We start from the raw sequence: 8431 nt of genomic DNA, 5'->3' as shown, positions 1-8431 counted from the left end.
AGGCTATTGGTAAGTTTTATCCTGGCATTTTGGATGTTTAATGGACTAAGGATTATACTCCACTGAAATTTAGAACATGAAAACAGCAATGTGTGAGTTTAGAAATATACTGGGTTTGATTAGTTGAAGATTAGACATAGCAAAAGAAAAGACTTGTGAGTCCAGGGCAGATGTAATTTATTCTCCTGTAGTAACTGTTCCCGAGGTTTACCTAGACTTACCTTTGTCTTTTAACCTAGGCCTTGCCCTGGAAGCTTTTAGCCTCCATACAATCTAATCTAGGCCTAGCATATTTCCAGCCTCTGGGACTTACTGCTGAATATGCTAATCTTTTCTAGTTCTTTCTGAACTCTATTGGCTGGGTTAAGTCAGCTGTTCTGGCTCAAACTTCTGTCCAAAATGACTGCTTCATACCGGCTTCTCTCACCTTCTGGCTGAATTGCTCTGGATTGGCTTCATAATAACCTTGGTCATATGTTCTAATCTTCTGATCCCTTCTCGTTCTCTAACTTGTTCTCTCTCTCTTCCATCTCTGTACAACTCTCCCAGGAAAACTGCCACTTTCTTCTCTCCCTCTGTGCTGCTCTTTCTTACGTAGCCTTTCTTTCCTCTCTATTCTCATGAGAGTTGGGCATTTCCTAGCCTGTCAAATCTTTCTCTGATTTATCACTTTGTGTGGCTCTCAATTAGACATCAGTTTCAAACATGGGTGCTTCCTTCTACAAATTAACTTTACCTTCATTGTTTGTGTACCAAGGGCATGTTGGCATTCTAGCCAGATCACACAGACCTAGAAGGTCTTTGGATATGATCTGAGCAGCCATGGTGCTGAACTAAAATACCTCTACAGCCCATAGTATGGAAGCTATAGAAATAGAAATCTAAACCAAAAATTAATACTAAAATGGAAATTATTATAAGGAATCAGAAGAAAAATTTGGCGGTCAAATATATACCTACAATTTTTCCAAAATAAAAAAGGGAATGAGCTAGAAGAAACTAAAGCTATTTTTTCCCAAGTGTGATATAAACTACAAACCCACAAATTCACTAAGTACCAAGTATAAGAAACAGGAAAATATGACACCAAGATACATCATAGTCAAGTTGTTTAAAACAGGATAGTATTTTATTTTTTAATCTCTTAAAATCACTTATGGGGGTGGGGAGAGAAAGAAATTCTGTACAGCATATAGAGGAAAAGTGATAAAAATAACAGCTGTGTTTATTTGCAAGAGAATGCAAACTGGAAACCTGTGGAATCATATTTAACATTGGAGAAAGGAAAAAATACCTAGTGAAAAGAAATCTTAGGAAAGAAAGGAAATGAAGTCCTTCTTAGACAAACAAACATTGACAAGAAACAATCATTGAGAGACTTTTGCTAGAAATCTCACAGGAAGTTCCTATGCCCAAGAAAAATGACACCAAATACATCAACAACAATAGAAAATTTAATAGTAGAAATACTTCAGTGGAAGAGATTTTCACCTGCATTATCCAATGTAGTTCTCCCATCACTTCTGTGAAATGATAGCTGAACCATGAATTAAAATGAATGGACTATAAGGTAGTCACATATCTAACTCAGGAGGCACTACTATGTGAGTGAAGAACAGAAAGAAAAAAAACAATAGATAAAAATCAAGACAAGTAGAGAAAAGGATTTAAACTTTAGGGAAACTGAAATTTACCTTGAAAAGATTGGTAAAAAATTTTAAAGATTTGTCTGTAGCAGCTAACCTGCTATGCTGTCAGATCTCAAGTGCCAACTTGAGATGTAGAATCAATCACCTTACAGATAGGCCTCTGAGCTGGCCTGCAAAGGATTATGTTGATTATGTTTATTGAGACGGCAGGACTCACTCACTCTCAGTCCTGGGATCCTGGACTGTGGAAACTTAGGAGAAGAAGAACCAAGTCCAAGCTTCCTGTTTCCTGGCTGAGGGTGCAGAGTGAGCAGGTGTAGTGTTGAAGGAAATCTGAACTTGGATTATGAGGTTTCAGAGGGAATCAAGCATGATCTCTAATTGCTGTGTGGTATATTCATGATGTTCTTCCTGCATCCTCAGAGCTTGAATGAAGTTGTATTTAAAGGTGTGGACTAACTTTGGGGGACAGGGGAGACATGGGAAAATTCAAGACAAGAGAGTATGTTGGTGCAGAGGTAAGAACTATACTTGTTAAAGAGATCACAATATTGAAGAGAAACTTCCTATATCACACTCTACCTATTGAATACTCTATTTATTGAGGATAAAACTCTACCTATTGGCAGCTACATCTTGTGAAAATGTAATTCACTTGAAGGAAAAAAGTAGAAACTGAAGGGTTCTCTGTACTTTGAAGAAAGCTGTATAGGGAAGTGTTTCCTAGTGTCAGTACAGAGAAACTATGCAGCTCTATTCCAAGATGAGCAGACGGCCTCTCAGTGGCACCTAGCAGTGCATACACATGGTACTGATGTTGTAGGCAGGGAAGATGCAAGATGGAAACAGTAGTGGAGTGGAATCATGCTCTAGGGTTTCAGGGAGCATCTAAGGTCAAACAGTGTGTGGCAAGGTGAGAGATCTGGGCAGAAGGCCCAGAGAGGCCATTGTGTGAAGTTGTGATGATAATCCTATGTTACAATAGAGACCTTAGGCTATTGGAGATGTACCCCATAGCCTTGCACATTTGAATACTTGATCTCCAGTTGGGGGCCTTGTTTGGGTAGGTTTAGGAGGCATGGCCTTGTCGGAAGGCATTGGAGGTGGGCTTTGAGAGTTCAAAGACATGTCATTTCAACATCACTGTGCTTTGTGCTTGTGGATCAGGTTGTAAGCCTTCAGCATCCTAATCCCGATCTTGATCCTGCCTCCATGCCTTTGCTCTGTAATCATGGACTCTGGAGGTGTAAGCTCAAACTCTTTCTTTTATACATTGACTTAGACATTGTTTTATTTTTTAATATCTATTTATTTTCTCTACATGAGTACACTGTAGCTTCCTTTAGGCATACCCGAAGAGGGCATTGGATCTCATCACTGATGGTTGTGAGCCACCATGTGGTTGCTGAGAATTGAACTCAGGACCTCTGGAAAGGTAGTCAGTGCTCTTAACCACTGAGCCATCTCTCCAGCCTTAGACATTGTCTTTTCACAGAGCAATAGAAAAGCAATTAATATGTATATGCATCAAGCAGAGCTTCAGTTACAGAGAGAAGCTGGGATAAGAGAGAAGCAGCATATAAGCATTTTAATAATGACAATGAGATTTGCAAAGACTCTATTATTTATTCATTAAAAATCTTAATGGGAAGGGAAGGATTGTAGGAGTCAGAGGGGTTGAAGACACAAGAGAACTGGGGCCCACAAAAGGAACTTAGCACAGTTCACAGAGACTGAAGTGACAACTATGAAGCTTACACGGTCTGTCCTAGAGCCTCTTCATATATCCTATGGTTGTGGTCTTGTGGCATCTCTAAGAGTGGGAGGAGAGGTGTTTCTGACTCTTTTGCCTGCTCTTGGGACACTTCCTGCTACTGAGTTGTCTTGTTCAAGCCTTGATAGGAGAGTTTATTCCTAGTTTCATTTAAGTTGTTATGCCATGTTTGGTTGATATCTCTGGGAGGCCTGCTCTTTTTTTTTCCATTTTTATTAGATATTTTCTTTATTTACATTTAAAATGGTTGACAGATTTCATAATGAGTGAAACAAGTTTTCACAGTATCAGAAACAATCTGGGTGCTATGAATCCATGTAGTAAACATATACTATTAGATTCCACTTTAATTTTTTTTTTTTACTTTTGAAAATTCCAACTCTGTTCATTTCAGCCACACATACACTAGAATTGAACCAATACAGGGAAGATCATTATGTCCCCTGCACAAGGATGACATGTAAATTAATGAATTTTTTCTGGATCTGTATACAGAGTGAATAAATAATAACAAGAGAGAGAAAACATTTTTTAAGAAAAAAAATGGAATGCTACAGGTAATATTATATAGGGTATAATTCAATATGAGTACTCCTGGTCAAATCATTGATACTATTAAATATTAGATGGCGTTAAGAACTCTACATGTATTACTTAAGGGAATGAAAGACTGATATAAACCAAACAGAATTAAGATTGGTTTAACCGTCTTACATATACACATGGAAATAAGTTATAATTTTTAAAATGAAAATGACAATATTAAGCAATGATTACCAAATCTGTCTGTTTAAAATTTATTAGGAAGACCTTTGAAACCACTTACAAGTATCTGAGTCTTAAAGTCTACTAAAAGATCCCAAATCTTTGAAGATGGGGGGGGTCTTTGATGGTAGTTAAAATAATTTCCCCATATGATTTGAATTGCTATCTGTACCAATAACTGCATACAGTTGGAAGATCCTGAGTATTAGAATGGAAACGACTTTCCCTGTCATTTTCAAGTCGAATGACCCTGGGTAAAATAACAAAAGGCAGTGCTCAACTAGACTGGCCGAGCATTGGTATTATCTGGTACTCACACATGGGCCCTACCTGCTTTAACTGTTCAGTGGTCACAGGTGGCTGGAGGGTGGGGGCGGAGCTACATTCAAGCATCGCATCAAGGATTCTAATGTGCAGCCACAATTCTGAACCATCCCTTCTATAGTGCATCTGCAGTACTTTACAGGACTTTAGTGTGTTTTGATTTTGTTATTTTGTATTTGATTGATGCCTTAATGGTGTGTGTGTGTGTGTGTGTGTGTGTGTGTGTGTTAATCACACAGCTCCTTTTAAGGTAACCACTTCTGAAACTCTTCAACTCCAGAAAAATCTATAAAAGAGAACTTTAAAATCATGGTTTTGTCAAGCTGATAAAAGAAAAGATGAGATCGCCTCTGTATCTTAAGAAGTGCAGACTGATGAAGGACTTTCTGATGAAGCATCATCTTAGAATGAATAGGTCTAAGTTCTGGAAAGGGGGCAGCCCGGGTCTCGGAATTAATCTTACTCTTTCTGAAGAACTTTCAAAAGTATTGGCTAGAGATGCTACAGACATGAAGGCTGAGGGTCTCAGATGGGTTGGTGTTGCCTAACTTGTTGAGAAGCTGATTGAAATAGAATACTTGGTCTGGGGGAGAAAAACTGTTGCTTTTAAAAAAGGTAAGCCTTCCTGCTGATAAATGATTTCAGTTTGCCTGTTAAGTGTGATCCATTTTTTTATGGTAAAGTAAGGGTCATTAAAAGCAAAGATGAATCACTGTCTCATAGGTGCCCAATTTGAATATGTAAAAAAAAATCCTGTGCCAGTTCTTGTGGGCCTGACTCTGGGTCTCTGGGGAAACACCACTAATATAAACAGACATGCTCTCAGTCATGAGCTGTTATTGGTCATGAGCCAGACCTTTACTACCAGGAACTAATAAATAAGTTCCTGTGCTTTGGGTCCTATCACCTATATGGGCAAGACTACAGTGTCACTCCTGAGAGCACACATAAACTTTTAATGTGATCAAGTTTACCATCTACTTTGAAGTGTAAACTCAGTCAGCCTCTGACTCTTTCACCAAACTGCACTGCATCCTGGGATGCTCTTGTCCCCACACCTTGATGGACATTTTCCTTCCATACCGAGGAAGGCACCTAGGGTCTCCAGAGCCCTTACTCTGCTCTGCCACCATGCCACATTTCTGTTTGTGTGACCAACACTGTGACAAAAGTAGTTTAATACTGAATTATCACAATGGCGTTCATATTTCAGCATAGAAATTTCGTGGGACTCAGGCATTCTGTCTGCCGCAGGCATGACAGTTTCACATGCAAGTGACTGATGAGAAAATTAAGACCAGAGATGTGTTGAATAATTTGGGCCAGGGTACACAGCTACTAACTGATAGAACTGAAGTTTGTATATCTGGATTTGGTGACAAAGTTCAGGCTTTTCCTAGAGTACATTATAGGCTGACAATGTTCCCTAACAGAGTAAGAAGACCAGATCTTTCAGATGTCATTTGCGTTATACCACTCTGATAAAGTCACTACAATTGTGACAATTTTAACCATTTATTTCATTTATTTTAATCTTTTACTTCAATTCTCTAGTTTTCTAAATGCATTAAATAGAATTTCCAAAATAGTTTTAAGGATCAAGAATAATTTTTATGTTGCCATAATTTTTTAAAAGATCAATTTTTATTTTTTTATGTCTATGATTGTTTTTCCTACATGTTTGTGTGTGTACCACACATGTGCCCAGTGCCTGTGGTGGACAGAAGGGGGAGTTGGAGCCCCTAGAACTATAGTTATAGAAGGCTGTAAGCTGACATATAGATGCTGGGAATTTAACCTGGGTCCTCTACAAGAGAAGCAAGTGTTCTTAACCAATGATCTGTCGGTCCACTCCTCTATCATACATATTTAAGTCTTAAACACTGGCATCTGTTTCGAGGACGGGCCCTTCTCCATTTCCCTTTATATATTGGCAGCTGTATCAAGGAGAGGTACTTCTCCACTTCCATCCACAGAGCTTGATAAACTTTTTGCAGCAAATATATGTCCATTATCTTAAAAGCAATCTGCTGTCAGTAAGTATAAGGCTACTTCTCAAGTCCAATAAAAATATAATTGGTGTTGCTACAAATGTTCTATGAGCATATAGTATCTGAATGATGAGGAGATTCACCACCTTCAAAGATTTTGTAATTTAGTGTTAACAGGAACATATTAAAGTCAGCTGAAGCTGTGGACACCTGGAATCCCAGCACCCCGGAGGCTGAAGCAGAAGAACTGAGAGGTCGGACGCAATAGTGAATTTCAGGCCGGTCTGAGCTTCATAGCAAAATTTTATCTCAACAAAACAAAAGAACATGTTAAAAATTACAATGATCATTTTCTTTAAATTCATTGAATTAACTTACTTAGTACAATAGGGATAGGGTCTTTTATCTTAATTTCTCCAGTTGGAAACACAAGCCGCAAAGAAGAGCCAAGGCTGCTTCCGTTTCCTGGTGGGTCCGCTGCAGAATCCCTGATGCGGAAGCTTACTACTCCCTGCAAAGCTGTACAGCTGCTTCCCTTGGGTGCCAAGCAACATCTCCATCAACCATCATGAGTGAGACCTTGGGAAGAACTGTACAACCTTAATTCCCGTGAGTGTTTATTGAAGACTGATGACTCTGAGAATTTTCATAGGTTTGATACTTAGTTAACTGGAACACAGAAAATTCAGTAAAATCTTATGTGTACTCCAAAATCCTGCGCATCCCACTAAGTGTTCAGGCTTTCTTTTCTTTATTACGGTCCTCTAGAATACATGTGCTTCATCGCTCAGGTTTCTGTGGACACCAGCAAGCACACCAGCAAATATTGACTGATGCAATGAGAAATCCCTTGTCTAGATCTCTCATCTCAAAGAACCTCTATTCAGGAGGAGGTCAGGAAGGGGAGGTAAAAACCCTATGTAGGTCATCCTTGAAGTAAAGATGTGCTGGAAAGGAAAGGACATTGGTCAGTGAGGTAAAGGATGAATTGTGAACTTTGAGACAGAAAAGTTCCAGGAGGTTCTCATTTAAAGATGCCTTGTGTCAGCTGAAGGGAGAAAGAACCAGCCCCATGATGTTCCTGGCAGACTCTGCTAGGTCTTCTTAGAACATCTCACTATAAGGAAGCTAGTCTTAATCAGATCAGACCCCACCCAAAAACAGAGTTTCATGCTAAGACACTACAGATTGATGCCACAACGTGCACATTGTGACAGACCCAGTTTGGCTAACAGCAGTGCACTCACTGAAGCTGCTCTTCAAATATGTTCAAAGGCAGTTTTGTCAAAGTGTCCAGGACTGACCAGGATGTTTCTCATTTAAAATCCAGTATTCTGCCTATCTGAACAAGTCTCTGAAATGATTCTTTATATTTTGCTTCTTGTTTGCTTGTTTCTGAGAGCATAGGACTGTGTTAGGATAACAGTATATGCTGTTGATATGCTCCTTCAACAGAAAAAGGAAGCAGCCAGACGATGGAAAATAAATAGTCTAAAAAAATGTATCCCGATAACTGAGAATACTTCCCAAGATTCTTACTGTACTCCCAAGTTAAGTCCTCTAAGTTTTTTCTTAAATATGACAGAATAAAATATCTATATTGAAAGCTCCATCCTAAATCACATGCATGGGAAGCCCCCAAATAGTACTTATGGCCCTAATTAAAACTCAATTCTCTCGGTGTTCACGCTCACGTGTGTGTGTGGGGGGCGGGGGGGAAGGAGATGACAGATGTAGTCATTGCACAACCTCTGCATATCCCTGCGTTCATTAAGAAAACAGTGCTTTCCCCCAGGCAGGACATGACTTGCCACAAGCCCTGAGCCTCTCAGAAGGAGGAGGAGGATAAAGAAATGTTGAAAGGTGGACATATTTTCTCCTTAGACATTATATTTGTCTCCTTCTATTAGATTTATTTTTGGCACAGA

At 39.1% G+C, this 8431-nt stretch overlaps 1 non-coding gene across 1 annotated transcript; it reads left to right on the top strand.

Annotated features, from left to right (window-relative positions):
* Positions 1-3806: 3806 nt before the first annotated feature.
* Positions 3807-3911, top strand: LOC127691833 (U6 spliceosomal RNA). Its single transcript, XR_007979403.1, has one exon. It is a non-coding gene; the product is annotated as a U6 spliceosomal RNA (small nuclear RNA).
* Positions 3912-8431: the final 4520 nt, after the last annotated feature.

Source organism: Apodemus sylvaticus, chromosome 8, assembly GCF_947179515.1.
Source record: "Apodemus sylvaticus chromosome 8, mApoSyl1.1, whole genome shotgun sequence".
NCBI lineage: Eukaryota > Metazoa > Chordata > Mammalia > Rodentia > Muridae > Apodemus > Apodemus sylvaticus.
Note: the sequence above shows the minus strand (reverse complement) of the source record. Positions and strands in the feature narration are given on the sequence as shown.